Genomic DNA, 20380 nt, shown 5'->3' with positions numbered 1-20380 from the left:
CACACTTAAGTATGCCTAAATATAATTAAATTTGAGCCAAGATGTATAATAAAATTTGATAATTGTAAAAAATATCATTAAACTTTTAGATATAATCTAGATATTATTTAAATTATTCAAGGCATGCAACATGCAATAAAAATGTCTCGCTTCGTCAGTTAGGATACATCTGCAGGCTAAAAATCTTGAGGAAAGATTTAGTGTAGTTAGCAATGTATTACGAATTCAAACCACGTTATGGTTACTAAAATTTTTGGCAATTTCTTAAAACTCCTACCGCAACGGAAAGAAACCGAGTCTTCACCTTCAGGACCCACTCCCAAAACGCTCACTAAAAGTTCATTTGTCGTCGACGACAATGACGTTGGGTGATGACTAGACTTTTATTAGACAAGCGTTAGTGCCATAGCCATGCCAACACCGAAAAAGTGAAGCAACCAAACCGATAATGATTTTGTAGGCAGGGATTTGGCTGCAGGAAACGAAATAGCAGTAATGCTACAGACGGGTTTGTAGTTGGCGACGTTGTGACGCGTCTAAATCCTTGAATGCTGCCAAAATGATTCAGCAGCGCACTGAACTAGTATGTAAACAATCAGTATAACCAAATAACGAACCATAGAGAACGGCACGAACTCGCTGTCTAGTCGTTGAAAAAATTTATTTGACAATGCATGAAAAATGTATGCGCATGTGGCTGAGTTGGGATAAGCTATAAGTTGAAAGAAAGAAATTTGAAGGAAAAAAGTTGCCAAATTACTCTACACATTGGTATGCGCATACGTATGTTTGGTTAGGCAGTCACCACGTGATGTGGCTTGAAATGCTAGCTAAAGTACACATAGCGTAAAAGTGCTTACTTCTTGGCGTCTTTATTGAATTGCGAAGAAATTTAAATGCTGTGCGAAGGCGACAATATGGCGGCAGATATTCAAAAGCAGTAGTTGTATGTAGATTGTAAAGGGCAGTAGAAATGTATGAATTTGTTAGGCAAAATTTTAAATATAGGCAAAAATAAGCAATATTTAAAAATTGAAATTTACTCTTGCGGCTGCGAAAAACTAATTTTACAGGTTCACTAAATATTGTGAAAAAAATTTTGTTGAAGAAAAAAGAGTAAATAAGTTAAGTTCCACATAGGTTCCATACGTTTAAAAAAGAAAATTATGAAACCTATACCTTAAACAATGAACTAACATAAAAATTAAAAATTTTGGAGTAAAAAAATTACGATCCACATAAGTTCCACACTTTAAAAATGCTGAAATTACGTTTCTCCTCAAAACTCATTGCTTTAAATACATATTTCTTTCATAATTTTCATACTTGTGCGATGAAATTGTGCTTGTTGAATACAATTTTTTCAATTTAGTAACAAAAAGTAGCCATGAAAATATGTATACTACGTAGAAAAACTGTAAACTCAAATTTATAAATGTCTTCAACAACATCCTTGCACAGTGCCAAGTACAATATGTTTGCTTAAATCTATTACAGTAACCTAAAACCTTTTTTAAAAATGAGTAGAAGTATAGGGTACAAAGATAATAAACAAAATAAACATAAACAATGGTATAGTAGATGCGCCAAGCAAAAAAGAAAAAACTATTATTAAATAAGTAGCTGAAGACCAAAAAAATGCTTATTGCAAAAATAAATCACAATAAAATTGTAAGCTGCAAGTAAAAGCAAAAGTCAGGCATTCCACGCACACCAGCGCACTAAGCGTACACTTACTTGTCCACAGCAGTCGCATATCCCTTTATTGATCTACTATTGTGCACTGCCGCAGAGTTAATATCGCAATTTCCCAACTTTTTCCGGCAAACAGAGCGGTGTATGCCACGATTCGCGAAAGTTGGGGCACATGGAATGTGTTGCAGCCACAAGTTGCTTTTTTGCGTAAAAATTCCAACAGCAATAAAAGCAACAATGACAGCAATGAATGTGCTGTGTCGAAGTACTGTTGCCGCGCCAGACAAGCCCTTCAGCTGCTTCTACACATAACAACTTTCTTGCTGCTTTTGTCATTACTTTTTTGTTTTGTAATTTGCCGTTGTCTTTGTCGTTTTTGTTTTTGCCGCCTGCATCATTAATTTCGAAATGTTTTTGGCGGCAAATTCCTTTAACACTCGACTCGACACCCTCCTACTTTCACGCTTCTTGACCAACTGCGGCGCAGCAACGAGAACAACTCTCTGCGCTCTGCCGCAAGCAATCGCCAGCAGCACGCTCCCTGGTTGACGGCTATGCAGCTGGGGTGGAGTGAGTGTTGAGAAGAGTGAAAACTTTATGATTGCCATTCATGATAAGGATAATGGACGCGAAGCGCTTTTTTCTGATTTTCTTTACACAGCGCCGTTGTTGTTTTTTGGAATATCTCATTTACTTTGTTTTTGTTTTCAGTTTTACTCTGTGCTGGCTGCCTGCTTGGCTGGCGGCGGAAAATTTATTCATTGACGATTGAGTTCAGGGTTCAACAGATATTGAGTTCTCGCATTACACATCCCTTTACTTGTCACTTTCACAATCACTAACACACACATACACATACAAAGGCAAACGCTTCATTTGCCGTTCTTTGGGCGCACTCCTCATTCGAGAGTAATGAATATTTATTTACACAAGAGAGATTCCATGCAGTTCATTCTTGCCAACAAAAATACTTGACATAGAGTTGAGTTGGTTGGCGCGGCCGCGGACTGCCAGCATCCAGCGTGTACGTCTGTCTTTCGATCCTCGACAGTTCATTCCTTTCTCCCATTTCACTTATTTCTTTGTTATTGTTGTTGTTGTTATTGGCAATTTCTTTGTTTTTATTTGTTTTCTTTTTATTTCAACAATTTCGCCATTTTCTTGTGTCGTATCGTTTGTGGAATTTATTGCTGCGCATACTTTTTGGTGACTGCGAAATTTCAAGAGCAATTGACTTCGGGCATAACAGCAAAGACTTCGAAAACAAATACCACAGCTATGCATACAACTCGTATCACACACACACACACGTACCGGTATAAGTATGAACTAAACAATGCTAAGACTATGGTTTCGGCGGATTTAAGGCGGCTAAAAAGAACTTTACAGCATTTACGACGCTGTCAACGCAACCAAAGCCATCTGTCCATTTCCATACAAACCCACATAAACTTTAACGCACTTCCGCTTAGTAGCAGTCAAGCCATTATTGTGTTGCTTCATAAAAATGTGGGAGGCATTTGCTTAATTTGTTAGCTGCACAAATGCATAAAGTTAGCTCCAACCTATATTACGCTGTATTACAGCAATACTTAATATGTGCAAATAATAGTTAGTTAAAGAATTAAAAAGTTGTTTTATTTATTGTGGAAAAGGAGTGCTTCCTCAGAGACTCAAAGCAGCATTGTGTGCTTAATTTGCAGCTGTTAAATTTAATAAATTATATTAAAATATAGTGTTTAGCTAAAAATTACAAAAACAGTATTAAAAAATACAATCAACAAAAAATCCACATACAATACACATATGTTCCACACATTAATAAGCACCATAATTAAATTTAGCAACATATTGCATACAAATTTTATTGAGAATATGTATATTATAATAGAATATGTTCTACGCGTCAAAATCTATCAAAATATAAAAATAGGTCACGACGTATGAATACGCTATAGTTAATATAAATACTATGATTAATAACATATAAATATCTTTTAAAAAAATAAAATCTACTTATGTTCCACAAGAGAAATATTACTGAAATTGCACATTTGTATTGTTCTATTCGATTAAAAGCAATTATAACCTAGCAACACTCCTTTCAAAAGCCAATCAGCTGAACTAGTATATAACTACTGCATTTCGTGGAACTAAATTTAAAGTTTTTGTTTATTTAAATGTATTATACAAAATTGCGCCATATCTTTGAAATAGCTTGCGGCAAAGTTTTATTTCCTATCATAACACACTTTACTACCATTTTCCAACACAAACGTTAAATAAATTTCCATTACTATTAAATTATTTGATCCCAATGCGCTTATACGCTAAATCATGCCAACAACACTTTCCGATCACCAACAAATGACTACCTTCCTGCTGTGCGCACATAAAAAATGCAATGCCTTGCCATCACCAGCTACACTAGCCACTACGCCAGCTACAGCGAAAATGATTTGCTTGAAGCGCCACATTGAATTCCAATTAAGTTTGTCCTTTGTCGCTATTAGGAAACTGTCAGCTGTATGTAATAACACAGCTACTACAAGCGAAATGGCTGCCAACAGCAGTAGAAAGTACACGCCTGCTACGCGCTTGCTAACCTCCAGCTGGTAGTGGCGGGTGATGGCCCGATATATATAATACATATGTATATATTACAAATTTCCGTTACCCCCTCTCCAACGTCTTCATCGCCTTCATCGGTTAACACGCCGCTATATTGCATACTTTTCAGCGCCACCACAATGATTTACACTTCAAAGCCACAACAGTTGCCGTTATGCCAAGGAAGGAAGTAAAAATCCTTTGAGACTAAGACTTCCGCAAGGCTTTCGTCCAGCCAACATTGCCTGATTCAACATTTAACAGGCCTTACACCACCTCTACCGCCATATCTTCACAGCACACATACACGCGGCTACTTTCTTTTCCTGCATCTTTTGCTCTACATTGTAATTTCAAGTGCGCCAACTGAGTGGAATTGCAATTTTTCAATTTTTATGCCAACTCCGACTCACTCCGTTCTTCACACGTTCCACAATTTATTATGCCGCATATTCTCCCGTGGCGTCTGCATTATTTACGCGCTAGAGTTGGCCCGCTGCTCCACTCCGGCCGTATAGGTGACGTTCGATTGTAGTTGCAATTGCGAATTTGTGCGCTGCCTTAGAAATGAAAGTATTGGCATAAATTATGTGGTTGCGGTGCGGAGGGTGCGCACATCCTTTGCAGTGCTGCCACACCGCTCAGCTGCAGCAGCGTTAGACCAATTGATAATAGCAACATGTACTATATATTTTTTCTTTGCACTTTTTTCATTTCCGCACTTTTACTGCTAATTTCACATTTCAATAGCCAAAGCAGCGAGCGCGCGGCGCGCAAAGTAAAGACGGTAAGTGAGTGACTCAAGTGGCTGTGCGTTTTTACTTTGGTGATTTTTTTCCGCGAACCCTTTCTCTGTGCCTGCGGTCGGCTGTGTGTGGCATGCAAATGGCTTTGAGTTTTAATTAAAATGACGCTTTGCCGCTGCTACCGCCGTCACTGCTGCAATTGATGACTCCACGCGTCTAAGCAACTGCCACTACAAGTGGGGGTGTGCCATCAAAAAACATATTAAATGAATTCGGTGTCATGATAGGTATGGGTGCAAAACTAAGGCTTCCGTTAAAAAAATATGCACACAAAGGCGTAAAAGTCTCAAAAGCGACTTATGTAAGCCAGCGCGGAAGTTCTAAGCAAATTGGCCAACCGCTCTTTTTGATCACTTTCATCACTTAACTTTAACGCTTTTGGTGCGCATTTCATTTTCATCTTCCACACCTTCTCGTGCTCACTTGCCGTCGACATCGCCGTCGCCCACACAAAGCCTTAATATTGTTCAGTGTTTAGGAAACTTTGTAAGCGAAATTGAAAGATAAAAGATAAGTTACGCGCTTCACTGTGTTTTGTGGTGTTGGTGTTGGTGTGCGGCAAAAGAAGAATCACCAATTAAACAGTTGAGTGATTAAGTGATTGAGTCGAGATTTGGGGTAAGAATATACGGGCTGCGTTTGATTGCGAGTAAAGTTCTTTAAGTTAGAACAAAGAAACTGCTGCAACGCTGCAAATACTAGGGATGCTAACAAAAATTATTATTATTAGTGGAAAAGTAAAATTATATTTAAGTGTCAAAATTAACCTTTACATTTTTTTAAATCTTTTCTAATAATAAATTTCTTTTTATTACAGGTACGTTTAATAAACTGATGACTATAAAATCGTGAGTGCAATGTGAATTGCAAATAACTAAAAATAAATATTTTAGAAAATCTAAGAATATACAAGATTAGAAACTGTTTACACTTTAGGAATAAGTGCCTCACATCTTTTAGACTGACTTAAAACTAATATTGGTATACTAAAAATTATAGAATTTCATTTTGCAAGTTTCAAGCATTTTCCACATGCAATCCACATGCATTCCACATATGTTCCACACTTAAATATTGCTTAAAAACTTAGACTAAAGTCGAGCAAGCAATTTCAACTATTTATAAAATAATTATATTATTGCTGATAGCCATAAATCTTACAAACTAATTTATTTTAATAGTTTCACATATTGTTACAAGCTTAAAGTGCTAGTTGATATTACTCAATTTGTTGTTTGAGTCAAATGCGGAAAAGCTTGCTAGAAAAGTTATATTAACTGTACTTCAAAATTTACTTTTTCAATTTTCTATTGGCTAGCGGTACAAATACTGTTCGTAAGTGCTAGAAACATAAAGCAACGAACTTGGTATATGTGCTTCACAGTGAAATATATACATTTTGCTGCATTCGTGCTATGTTCCACACAGCTCCCACAGCAAATACTTAAAATTTAGTGTGCCTTTTACCTTTTTTATACATATGTTAATGAAATTATTCTTTATACAACTTAAATTTACGTTCCACATATGTTCCACAAATTCGACAAACCTTGTATAGTGTATTCAAATCCAAGTAAATTATAATTTGCGCACACAACAAATTCTTAACCCATTTTTGACACATTATATAAGCTTTCTGCAATAATATTCTTTGCAAAGTGCTTTTAACACACACATCATACCCACAAAGCTTTTAATTACTGCCACACTTGCCACCTGGCAACCCCTTCGTGTGCATTTAAGTTTACAACAAACGTTAATTTACCAATTAAAAACAAGTCAAATAATACATTATGCAAGAAACAAAAATACACGCCGAAAAGTAAAAGGAATAAGCACATATAATTAAATAAGCTTACATAGACTAAAACGCGCACACACACGCAACAAACCCGGTGCGCACAAATCTTATTAAGATAACAAAAAGCGGCAACAACATATAGTAAGTGTAAGCAGAGCGTATGTGTGTGTGCCTCTACTTAAAAATGTGAAGGTGTGCCAGCCACTGCCACCGCCAAATGTTGTATACATTTTTTATTGTTGCTCGTGGCTGGCAATTTTAATGAAATTAACCTCACATTTTTCGACAAAGCCAACAATGAGCGCAACGACGAAGCTAGTATATATGCATGTGTGTGTTTGTATATATGTAAATTATACAACAACATTTACATATGACCTTACACATGCTTACGCGAACGCCTAGCTGTATGCCTCGTGGTGGCAGGTGGCAATCAGCGAACGAGCAAGTCAGTCCGTCAGTGAGGCGCGAGAATGTAGCGTTGCTAATAAAGTGCCGCTTGACACGCGACTTTTTCTTGCCACACACTTGCTGCTTTTATGCTTTCTTATTTGTCAGGCCAGCAATGAGGGCAGGTAAGAAAACGAAAAAATAAATAAAGCATGTAGGCATATACATACAAGTATATGATTTTGTGCATATACATATGTATGTATGTATGTGCTTGTGGCATATTTGCCACCACTAGCTGCTATGAGTGGATACTTCAAGCAACCGCTAAGCCAATGTAGCTATTGTTTTAAATTATGCCAACCCTGGCTGTGTGGCAAGCGCACATACACACACACCTATATATGTATTTGCATAAATGATTGCGCATATATGTGTATGTGTGTGTGTGTGTGTTCCACTTGAATTTACACTTTTTCACTTGTGAATGTATGCAAATGCATGAGTCGGCTGCTTGACGCCAACTTGCAACCGGATGTGACATGCAACACACATGTAAACACGTATATATATATGTTTGCCACACTTACGCGCCCCAAAACGGGCTGCGCCAAGTGGCAAGTAAGTCGGAAATATTAGCTGCTTGCTGCAATTTTAATTACATGCAACAAACAATAACAACAAGTACGCTAAAAAGAAAAGCCAAATAACAAGTAGCGTACAAACGTTGAAAACGCAATGTAAAAGCACATACACAAACATAGCTGTAAGCAACGAAAAGGGTTGCAAATGAAAACTTGTCTTACAAGTGTAGCCTATTTGCAGGCGCCTGTACGCCCACACAATGACAATGTTGTTACAATGTTTTTGAAATTTCGCAAATAGAAGCACTAAAAGCCAAAACAACAAAAACAACGTAAATAAAAATGCAAAAAGACGGCTAGTGCTGCTCAGAGTTACTCGCTTCATAAATATTGACTTTGCAAAATGCAGTTAAATGCAAATATTTTCAAAGCACACACACGCACGCGTGCGCATATGCACTACTTTACGCTCACTAAGTGCTGTTACGACACTTGTGTATATTTATGCGCTCATATGTGTATTTGCCGCGCTTTGAGTGTTGTTTACTTGCGCTGAGATTGAGTTGAGTGCAACGCACACTCACTCATTTGGTTATTTAAATGCTAAATAGGCGTCAAGTTTTAGTAGATTAATTGTTGACAGCGTGTGGTGTGCTGCTGTATTTTTAGAAAACGCGCTTTTATAGACAAATAACGGAAATTGTTTATCTAAGAATAGCGGTAAATGTACTATAATACATTTTGAATGCTTCACTTTTAATAAAAATCCAGCGCAATATAAATCCACTTGAATTTCAAAAAGTCGTTAAAAATAGCAAAAGCTTTAGGAATTTAAATAATTTTCAAGAAATTTTTCACTATTTTTATATCATTCGTTCGAAAGCTTTACTCTCAATCACTTTCTAATTCTCCTACATATGGTTTGAGTACAAGAATCTGCTGAAAAGTTATTCAGATAACACTAAGAACTGTCTGTTTCCAAAAAAATTAAAAATGATCAAAAGCTTTCATACTTGTGAAAGCTTTTTCCAAATGTACATGATTCAAAATGCTGATTTAAAAAAGTAAGAAAGAAAAAATTTAGGAAATGCATGTACAAATTTTAAAGCTTGTTATTGTATAACTGAAGTGAAAGCTTTTTCTCAATTGATTATGCGAAATTGAGCGCCTCAATTGTTTACTTGGTCCGTCATCATGACAATAAGCTTTCTTAGTTGCGACAGCTTTTCCCGCATGTGATGAAAGCTCTAAAACTTTGATTTCCAAAAATAATTACACGTTATATAATACATAATACAAAATTTAAATAAAAATTTAATTTATAACTGAATTCTCTTTTTCAATTGTGTATGCCTAATTGAGCACCTTAAAATGCTTTACTTGATCTGAAAGCTCTAAAACTTTGATTTTCAAAAGTAATCACATTTTAATTTTGTAACTATGAAACTACTATGAAATTGAATGCATTATTTTTGTCTTTTTCAATTGGTTATTGTAAATGGTGAGAATGGCACAGATGGAACATTTTTTTTTGTTCAGAAATACTTACTCTTACAAACTTCCAAATGTATATTATAGTACTTTTGAAATGTTTCTTTTTCCAAGTGAAACCAATCATAAAACTGTTTTTTATCTGAGCTGAAAAATGAAAGCTCTATAATTTTCCAAAATTTGGGTCAACTGGTAAAAATGTTTTATTTGTTCAATTTTACAACGTTTATAAAAAGCTTAAAATGCAAAATAGTTTAAAATTTCCACCTTTTACAAATCTCTACGGTATTTGTACTCACAGAGAAAAATAATCAAACTAAATTACTTTCCTTAATTATAGTTGCAAAATGCAAGTTTTGCATAAATACCAAAATATAAGTTAAATGCTGATGAAAGCTTTATTATGCAGATTATAATAGTTTAGTTGTGCAATTACAAGTTTGAAACCATTGATAAACTTTTCATTAGTTGTTAGCTCATAATCAAGTTCATTAGTTTAAAAGCTTTATTTTCTTGTGAAAGCTTATTTATCGCATCACAAAGTGCTTATTTCGAAGCAATATTTTTAAAATTGAAATAATGTTTAATAAGCTTCTGAATAGTACGGAATCTCTTAATTGGTATAAATATTTTTTTAACAACGCCATTACACGGAAATAAGAATATATTTTCATCATTAATTTACGAAAACTTACTTTTAATAATCTTCTGCAAAATGCGTTAGGAATTTGCTATTTTTTCTATAGCCACTTTAACATAACTTTGATTTTAGTTGCTCTCATTATTGATTGCTCTCATTGTTGATTTTAGCTCTCAGTATAAGTTATAGCAAGTTTATTTCTAGTGAAAGTTTAAAATAAATTAATTAGACTAAGTACTCTAAAGTAAATATTTTCAAAAGCTATTATAGCGTTGATTACAAATGTTCTAACGGATGCAATTTTACATATGCCGTATGATAGATTTAATATGAAAGCTGTATTTTTAAATCGCGAAAAGCTTTAAGTCAAGTGAAAGCCCATTAAAATATAGCTTTTGCAAAACAACAACAAATTACCAGTATCTTTATGTAAGAGCAAATATATACTGATATTCTTTGGAACGCCCGAAAGCCTTAAGTGAAAGCTCACACAAGAGTTTCAGCTTTGAAAATTAAGAGCTTGGCAATACTTAACCCTGAACAAGTATAAATTTTAATTAAATTTGAGTTAGAAAGAAGAAAAAAAAAATTTGAAAAACGGTTGGCCTCAAGGGCCATCCCTGCAACTTCCCTCTAATTTCATACGCTAACGTTCAAATTTCGCTTTTTTCACTGCTTTTGAGCTCTTCGAAATTTTTCGTTTTCGATATCTCGCAAGTAAATCAACCGATTTTGACCCGGTTTGCGGCAAACGATGTGTTTTTTCAAGGTTTAGAACTGATTAGTTTTTGGTGTCGATCGGTCAAGTCGTTTGGAAGAAATTTTTATTTTTGAGATTTCTCTACTAATCTACTGGTCCGATTGGGTCCAAACTCACACGGAATTCAAGTGCAATGAAACCCTTTGGAATGCCGTTTAGTTTATTCAAATCGGTTGAGCCGTTTAAAAGTTATAAGAGGGTCACATACATCCACACTCACACACATACATCCACACATACATACAGACATACGGACATCATCGTAGAAATGTTCGGGGAAGCTTCCTCGACCCTCAAAACGTCGAGATCTGTTGAGAACTCGATTTTTGCAAAATGGGGTGAAACCAATAACTATCCAATTTTTAGAAAATTTTCAATTTTCTTAGCGGGAAGTTAAAAAGTGAAAAGTTTTTCAATTTAATGCTGTAAGGGTGCAACGAAGTTTGACATTAGTGATTGTTGATGTTGTTATTGTGTCAAAAACGAAAAATTTAATAGCTAAGCAAGAAAGTAATGTGCCGAGCATATCACAGCGTAACATAAGGACGCATATGCTATGCGGAAGTGTGCTGCTAAGCGCGCGTGGAGACACGCAGCTTCACAGCCAGATTTATGCTGGAGCAAATGTGTTGACAATGTCAACAATATAACTACATCTATATGTACATATAATCACCTGCTAGTATTGTCGGATAAGTCCTTAACAAGGATTATTAGCAAAAAATAAGCGAAAAATTTAATATTACCTGATTATGTGCGTATTATTTGGCTGCGCCGTTGCGTGTGAGCAAAGCAGATTGGTTGCCAAAGCCGGAAAAAATAAATACACACACATGTGTACATATGTTTGTGTGCATGTGCGCTGAATTGCCGCTTTTGCACACTCAATATACGTACAATTTTAGTAAACGCCACCCACTTTAATGCTTGTCGACCGTGGTTAGAAGACGAAAGACAGCTACTTCTCCCCTTCGGTTCTCTCCTCTCCGCCAATGACCTCAACATTCACGGCGTTTCTGGTGTTTGCCTTTTCTCTAATATTGTTGGAATGTTTAATGTGAACATGCTGTTGGTATTTGTATTTGTTGTTGTTGTACATTATTGCTTGTTGTATTTACAAGTACAAGTGACGGAAATTGATGCATAAAGGCGCGCTTGATTGAGTTGACAAGTTGTAATTTGCCGCGAAGCACAGGCGTAACAGAGGCACAGATATACACAAACAAATACTGTAACGTTGAAGCAGGCAGTTGTGGCATTTAGTTGCATACATATATTTATGTAATTGCGCGCCGTCTGAGTTGAGTTTAGCAGGCAGCTTCTGACTCAATAAATAATCTCGCCTGACTTGCTTTGCTTTTATGTGTGTGTTTGTATGCATATATAAATGTGAGTGTGTATGTGTATGTGCGTCGCTCATTGTTAATGACTCATTCGACAAGTCATTCGTGTACATTGCTGCTGTTGTAATTTTGAAAGCATTAAAATGAAATGCCGTCAAATGCTGCGCAACTAAAGTGTCTCCTTAGCACACTCTTCACTCCCGCAAAGCTCTGCAGCACGCTAATGACAGCATATCTTGGCAGCTTCATTACAAACGCCTTCAGGCATTTTCCGTAACGCAGTTTACTCCTTCTAGCCGATGTTGGTTTTTCAAGGAAAAAATTTAAGTGCGTTGGTGTAAGCTTTAAGCTAAAGGGGTAAGTGTAAGATAGCAGATGTTTTAAAGGGTTTCCAGCATATATCTAAAGACAATATACACTTACAGTACAGGTTAGAGTCATTCCTCATCTTTAAGCGATGGGGGAAAAATATGTTTCAAAACGACTAACAGTCTCACTTTTTCACTATTTCATAAGGAATAAACGGTCGTAGGATAGCAACGAGAAATTAAAATTTTAATTTTATAAAATAGAGCATTTTTACAAACATTATTAGCTGACACAAATTCATTATTTTTTCCCAGTCAGCTACTTTGAAACGTGAAGCTTTCACCTATTACAGATAAAAAGTTTTTCTTGTCGTAAGCATGTAGTTTGCTTCCATTCAACAATGAGCTATATATTTTATATCATGAACAGGATATACTAAGTTTACCACGATTTTTGTAATACCAAAAAGGAAACATCAGAGACCCTATATAAATAAAGTGTATATAACTGATATGGCTCTGTATACATACGTGAACTATTCCCTCTGTTTTTGAGATATCAAACCGCCACAAGTAGGGCCTAACTTTTTGAAAAGTTTACTAAATAAAAGTTAAGCTTAAGTTTATATCAACACAAAAATGTTTTACTAAAAACTAAATAACTTTACGCAAATGGCAATCCTTACAGAAATATAATTAAAAAGCATCAAGTAATTTCTTATATATCCCACGAAGTTAAAGATAAAATGTTATTTTTTATTTTATTGGAATAGCTGGCATTAGATTATACTATCGTCTCTATACATTGCAAACCAAAAGATACACATAATTATTATTATTTTGTTATATAATTATAGTATTATATATAAATAGTTTCCTATACTCGTTTTAGTTGTTACCATAAATACTCATAAAATAATTTAACACTCGTTATAAAGTCTTCATCAGCTTTTTATGAAGCTTTCACTTAGTTGTATAAAGCTTTCATGAGCTTTTCGCCAGTTTCGTTAGAAGATTTCAATAGTTTTTTGTAAATGTCCAATGTTGTTCAGAAATCCGTTACCCCCACTGTTCTCTCCCAAATTGAAATTATTAATTATAGATCGAAGAAGGGAAAGAAAACACTTTAAAATTCTTAGAAAGCTTTTACACTTGTTTCACTTAAGCCCGTTTACTTGCTTGCTAGCGTATTTACACTCATCCTCCTCCTTTTTAACGCCCAACTATTTGGCTTACTTTTAATTCCCGAACGCATAATCACCCTTTTAAGTGCATTTTTAATGACTAATTTAAATTAACTGCTCGCCAAAAGGACGCCGACTAGCCCGAGCAAGCTTGCCATACATTTATGTGTGTGTGTGTGTGTATGGGTAAAAAGGTGGTGGCGGCAAATAATCGCTAGTGGCCGTGCAATATGGGAGTGTTTTAGTGGAAATTGCGATTTTATTTACGGTATATAAATTGTTGAATTTACGAGATAACATTAATCGCGCTGCAGTGCTATTAGCTATGCAGCAAAGGCGACGAAGTAGGGAAAGAGAAAGAGAAAAAACTAACACATACACACACAGATTCTAGTAAAGTACGCTGCGCGTCGGGCGGCGAATGCGTGTAAGATAAGTGAAGAGATAAGAAAGTGTTGTTGCTACCGTTGATATGGTCGAAAAAGTTTGGCAACAATCCTCTGTTTACTAACACCACGAGATTAACACTTTGCCAGTGTTCATTAAAAAATATGTCGCTTTTGCCGACTATATTTGCTTTGTCGTGTGGCTCAAGGCAATAAAACTCCATTAGCCAGCCTCAGGGGGGTCTACAAGTGGACTATATATACTATCAATACAGCACATAGCAATTAAAATAAATTAAAAATCAGTTGTAAGCCAATAAATTGCTACAGTTGAGGGTGGCACAAAGGAAATGAAAACAAATGGTAAAGCAAATGCGTTCCACAAAATAAGAATTTCGAAGTTTTCGAAGAAATACAAAGGCAATAAATTTACGAAAGATCGATGGTCATTGGTAAGGTTTAAAAGGAAACCCAGACTTTGAACAAGTGTTTTAGGAAGAAGATGAGAAATACAAGCTGAAGAAGTATGGTTGACTGCGTCATACTTTTAAGTGGCGGAAAACAAGCCAGATTTACATAGTCCAGCAGGGCGAGAGTTTAAATTAATTTTGCACAAGAATATTCTCTCTTCTTATATACATAATCTTAACTTTTTCCAAATATTGTGGCAGTCAAACTTTCAGATCTCAGCTTAATTATTACTCACTTTACGGCTTATTGTTAACTGTTAAACTGCAATAAGTAATATCTCTTTTCCTCACTCTCTTTAGTAATTCAAAACACGTAATGATTAACTAATCAGTTTATAGTATTTCTCTTTCTATACACTGGCATAAAAATAAATATTTTACAAATTTCTAAAAACAGAAGTTTAAAATAATTTTAACTTTTCTTCGCTCCATAGTTGATCAATGAGCATACAGTACCACTCTTTTTGTACAAGTAAAAGTATTCCCAAAATATAAATTTTGCTGATCTTTCCGATTATTTGGCATATTTCTCACTTTTCTAGCTCTTTCCCTGTTTCCTAATAATCAACCTTGCTCTCACTTCACTCAGGCCATGATATGTGAAGAATTGGTATTTCGCGCTTTCTCATTTTGCTCGTAATAGAATATAATATAAACATGGCCAATCAGCGTTCAGTACAACTTTTTCTGTGTTTTTCAATATTAAAATTGTTCAAAATATATACTTTGCACATCTTTTTGCAAATAAAGCGCTCTCTTCTTTTTCTTCTTTAGCTCTCTTTTTTATTTTACACAGAAATCCAGCTGATCAATGAGCGCTAATTATTGCTGTTTTCGTAAACTTTTCTAAAACGATTTCGAAAAAAGTATTTTCTCTACTCATTTGCTTTGATTGAAACTGCTCAAGACTTTTGTTCGTAGTATTGCGTAAGTTTTAACCTAGTTTAAGTGTTTCCACTTACTGAGTCAACTTAGCCAGAGTAAGTCAGTAAGTTTTACTGCATCTATTCTAGTGACATTTATACCAAAAATTGCATTTTATATACAAATTCGCTTTTACACATCAGCTTATCAAGATAGTTATTAATTTCCTGGTTTCTTATTAACAAGAAACAGCTCTCCTCGTTTTTTTCAAACCCTCGATCCTTCTAGCTTCTTCTGCACATTCTGCTATACTTCAGTCCATATTTATATTGACCATTGGCATTTCCTTTGTGGCCAACGTTGTTGTTCTTAAACGGCAAACCAAGCTCTTTAGACAACAACAACAAAGAGTAGTAATAAAAACAGGTAAGAAATGGAAGAAGTGGAAATGTGAGGAAAAGAAAAAGAAGCAGAATTATCCACCAGAGAATTGGCAAACACTGCTTGAACATGTCCCATTGCAACGTGATTTTTTCTCTACATTTTTATTTTAACTCCTCTTTGCTTTAATTATCTTTTCTTATTTTCGCCTCGCCATCACTCCTTGTTGTTGTTGTTTTTATCAGCGTCAACGCCATTACCATTTGCACGAGTAATTAACTAAATTCAAGATGGTCAAAGCAATAGCCAATCCAGACCCTCGCTACTCCTCTTTCGCTTGGCCTTATGCTACAAGGATATCCTTTACACGCTCATCGCCGCCTTTGTGGAGTAAAGCTGCCTGCCAGCTGCGTAGTCAGCGGAAATCGCCTTGCTACCGCGTGTGTATTTTTGTGGCAGGTTGCAAGTAGAAAATGCAATCGCCGCAATTAATATACCCCGGAGACATGACGATACGACAAAGACGCGACTCAAGCACAGCGAAGGGGGTGAGCTCGCAGCAGAGCATGAGCGCTCCACCTAGCCCCTCGTGATAGTTCAATCGTTGTGTAATGTTTTTAATGGTCAGCAACCCCTTGAGGCGCAGAGCAATGAAAATAAAACAACAACAAGAACATCCGTTTGCTTTTGCCAATCGCTTGGCCTTTCATTAGCAGCACCGTCACCACCCACTAATAAACCGTTGGAGCTCACGCGCATACCACTTACACACACACTACTATATTGAATCAAAATGCAAGTGGACATGCCGTAATGGTAATGGTAATTGTAATGGTAATTATTTTACTACCGATTGCACTATATTTTCTTTAGAAATTGAGCACAATTTATTTCTTGGCGCCAAACACTCTTACATTTCCTGCGTTCTATGGTTGTGATGTTGGCGAGGCTCGGGGAAGCTGAAGAATGGGGGTTAGTCTTGACATGTCTGCTATCAGCGGGTTTGGTTTTTCAAAGGAAACGGAAACGCTGCAGTGCGCAATATATCAATTGTTGTTTGTGTAATCAGTAATTATCTGCGCATTTCTCCGTTAATTCCCTGTTGTTTTTCGCTTGTCACTAGTGTTTGTTGTAATCGCAGTTAATTCACTTGTGCTGTAAGTTATTGTTGCGATTTATCGATATATTTTTCTTTTGTTTTTATATACAGATATTTCTATTGAGCATTTGCTGCACTTGAAGGCAGGATGTATGGTGCTAGATTTGAAAAGAGTTTCCACTTAAAGAATGGTGTTTGTGGCAGAAGTTTCTTTAAACTATTTTTCAATTTATAAATAAAAATTTGAAAAGCTTTAGAGCTTTTATAAAGCTTTTTATACTTTTAAGCTGAATTGTAGACTTCTTTTTTGTAAAAAAACTGGAATTGTTTCTGAACTTCGAGCAAAATTAAATGATCTTAGCTTCTCTTTTAAAATACTATAATAATTGTTAAAATAATATTATTTTATAAATAGCGTACTCTTATTTTTCAAAAACAAAGGACATATTAATCTTGTTTATTCTCGTTTGTCACATAAAAATTTCCAAAAAAAAAAACAATACCCAACCTTAAACCCGTGGAAGAAGATGTGTAGATATATTTCTCTTTTGTATTCCATAAATATTTTTCCTCCAATATATGCCTATCTCAGGTGTATAACTTCACTAAATTGTTATATTATTTAATTGTGCGCCTAAATGTAGGCTAAATTGAATATATCAGTAATAGTTTTTTGCCTCTGGTAATAGGTATATTCTGTGGTATACAGCACAAAATTTTAGTATTATTTTTAAACTATTTTGTAATTTATATCTTTCGTGTGTAAAATTTTTTTTTATAAATTTTTTTTAGGGTAAAAAAATTTGTTTAGCACACCACCTAAATCATTAGTTATATAATATTTTACAGTATACAATTTTTAATTTTATAATTAGGGTTTATTAAAAAACTAATTTTTAAAATAATTTTGACATATATTTTTTTTGAGTGTGTTTGTAGTTATTATTATAGTTTTTTTTTTTGAGTATTAAATTAATTTTTCACCGCGCTAGCTAAATCAAAAATTTCGTTCACCTCTCTATTGTCGATACTTTGCATTTCCGCAGGATAAAAACGCAATATTAGGTGTATGACTTCGCTAAATTGTATACTTGCATATAAAAAACCATTCAAGTAAATTATAGAATTTCATTGTTATATGTTGTAATTTTTCAACATAATTTTTTTGATATTTTTGTAATTTGGATACGTTTTTTCTTCAGCAAAATTATTTTTTACCACTATCTGGCTAAATTATTTCTTGTTCCTTATTTTGTAGTAATTTATATAAACTTTTAACTCCGCAAAAGTATATTTTTGTATTCAAAAGAAAAGGTTTACGGTTTATTTCGATTAATTAAAAATTATTCAAGTAATTTTAAAGAACCATTCAATACATCGGGTCAATTTTTTAGCTATGTCGCATAATTCTGCTTTGCTCTGTAAGATTATGTTTACTCATGCTTCGGTGCCTGACTTTGCTAAATTTTCTGATTATTTAACTAAATGCCTTAATGTAAGCTTCATTTTACAAATTTAACATTATATTTGGTCTGCGTAACTTCATAGTGGTTTTAAGTGTTCGTTAGTTTCATTTAAAACTTTATTCTAGTATAATAATTAACCTATGTTTTACTAAATTATTTTCGCTCTCAAGAGATTTAAGCTGCAGTACTTAGGTATTAGCAGTTATTTAAGATTATATAAATATGAAATAAATTTTATTAACGGATTTGCTTATGAAATCATAAAGAACAGGGTATCAACATTTTCTTAAGAAATATTCAAGGAATTCACAAATCTCTCTGCTTCGCATGAACAAATGGATTTCTTTATATATATGAGTATATATATAATATTATTATTTCTTTTTTGTTAACTTTACGTAGAAATTTTTCTGCTTTCTTTCTACATTTCAACATAAGATTTCTTAAGCCACGAATGTCTCCACATATCCAAATAAGAACCGAGAGAAGACTGCACGCATGCAGAAGAAATTTCTAAAACTTAAATAAAAGATCGTAATGTTGTAAAGCTTACTTTGCTGGCTAACTCCGCACTCAAACATAAACTAATATGCACATGAGTGGGTAAATATATGCACAGACATATACTCGTATATATGCATATGCCATATTTATAACTGTCCATGCGCATCGTCTTAGCCGCCTTTTGGATTATCCTTTCAACAAACGCTTGCTATGAAAATATTTCTCTCTGGCCAGCAGCAGGGAAGTGGAGTCAAGCAAGCATAAAAATTTCATAAGAAAAGCATGTAAAAATATTTTTCCAGCAAACAACATAAGAAAGCAGAAGTAGAAAAATTACACAGCGGTGGATGCATAGAAAGAAAAAGAGGGAAAATTCCATATGCATGCGCATGAAGATATGTAATTTTAATATTTGCTACCAAACCACACCCCTACATGTATGTTTATGTATGTATGTATATACCTTTAAATATAAATATATACTTGTACATATATAGCCACATAAGATCTAAGGATATTTTTGCCACATTTATTGCGGCTTTAGCGGAGCCACAACCGTGCGAGCCTTAGAGCAGCAGTCTTAGAATTGCGTGTGTTACAGAGAAAGTAAGTGCAGACAGTCGACGCCAAGTCATCCGGCTAACCCACACAGCTGACACTCACACGCGACAGGCCCACACAACCATATATAAATACAACCGATTTGATTTATTTGCTGGAGCTCATGTGCATATTCCTGCGATATCCATCTGTAGGCTGGCTTTGTTGGCGTAGGATAGCGTCGCCTTTTTTGCAAATTCTATATGATTGCTGATTCTACGCTGTGCTGCCTACATACTTTTGTCAACTACTATGCCGTTGCTTATCTGCTTTGGTATGTTACCGCTCTAGCGTAGGTTTATGCTAAAGTCGCGCGTGTATACCGGGAATAATATTTTGACAGCGCGTAAAGGAAGTTTTTTTAAGATATGCGGTAGGGTGCACATGAATAAATTTATATACATATACGTAAGTACTTCAAACGCTACATGTACTTCTGTGAGTATTTATTATATACAATACATGCTAATACATACATATGTAGTTATGAAAATTATTAAAAGATTTTAGTTTTCTCCACTTTTTGAATGTCACGAAGTGTTATAACCCAAGCAGAGTCCTTCAAAATTCGAGTATTAACATAATTAAATTACTGATTCAACCCTATATGGCATATCTTCTATTTACTCATTAAGGAAATCACCACTCTCAAAAATCATGTCAGGAAGTTTGCTATAAAAGTTATAAAATCGTCCAAATCGCGCAGAAATTACAGAATTACTGCTAGCATAATTGTAAATAATTTATTATTGTTATAAATATTTTGCTATAAAAATTAAGGGAAACCAAATTTTATTTATAACAACTAAGCGGTTGGTGTTACCTTTTAACTTAAAAACATATGTCATAAAGTTTGCTATAAAAACTATAGGAACTTCCAAATCGCGCAGAAAGCGACACATGCATACATTTCTAAAAAATGTTTTATTTATAATTATTATTGAAAAAAATTCTGCTATAAAAGTTATAGCAAACCGAAATTTGTGTTGTGTAATAGT

The 20380-nt window shown here is 34.7% G+C and overlaps 1 protein-coding gene across 23 annotated transcripts in view; it reads left to right on the top strand.

The window, feature by feature from the left end:
* Window positions 1–20380, top strand: part of mbl (muscleblind) — a 498372-nt gene that overhangs the window by 306217 nt on the left and 171775 nt on the right. The window contains exon 4 of one of the 23 annotated variants that reach the window (XM_070108950.1): window positions 5929–5959. The exons of the other annotated variants lie outside the window; for them this stretch is intronic. The gene's annotated coding sequence lies outside the window, so the exon portion shown is untranslated. The remainder of the gene's footprint in view (window positions 1–5928; window positions 5960–20380) is intronic. 23 annotated transcript variants of the gene reach the window in all.

Source organism: Bactrocera oleae, chromosome 4 (genome assembly GCF_042242935.1).
Source record: "Bactrocera oleae isolate idBacOlea1 chromosome 4, idBacOlea1, whole genome shotgun sequence".
Classification (NCBI taxonomy): domain Eukaryota; kingdom Metazoa; phylum Arthropoda; class Insecta; order Diptera; family Tephritidae; genus Bactrocera; species Bactrocera oleae.
Note: the sequence above shows the minus strand (reverse complement) of the source record. Positions and strands in the feature narration are given on the sequence as shown.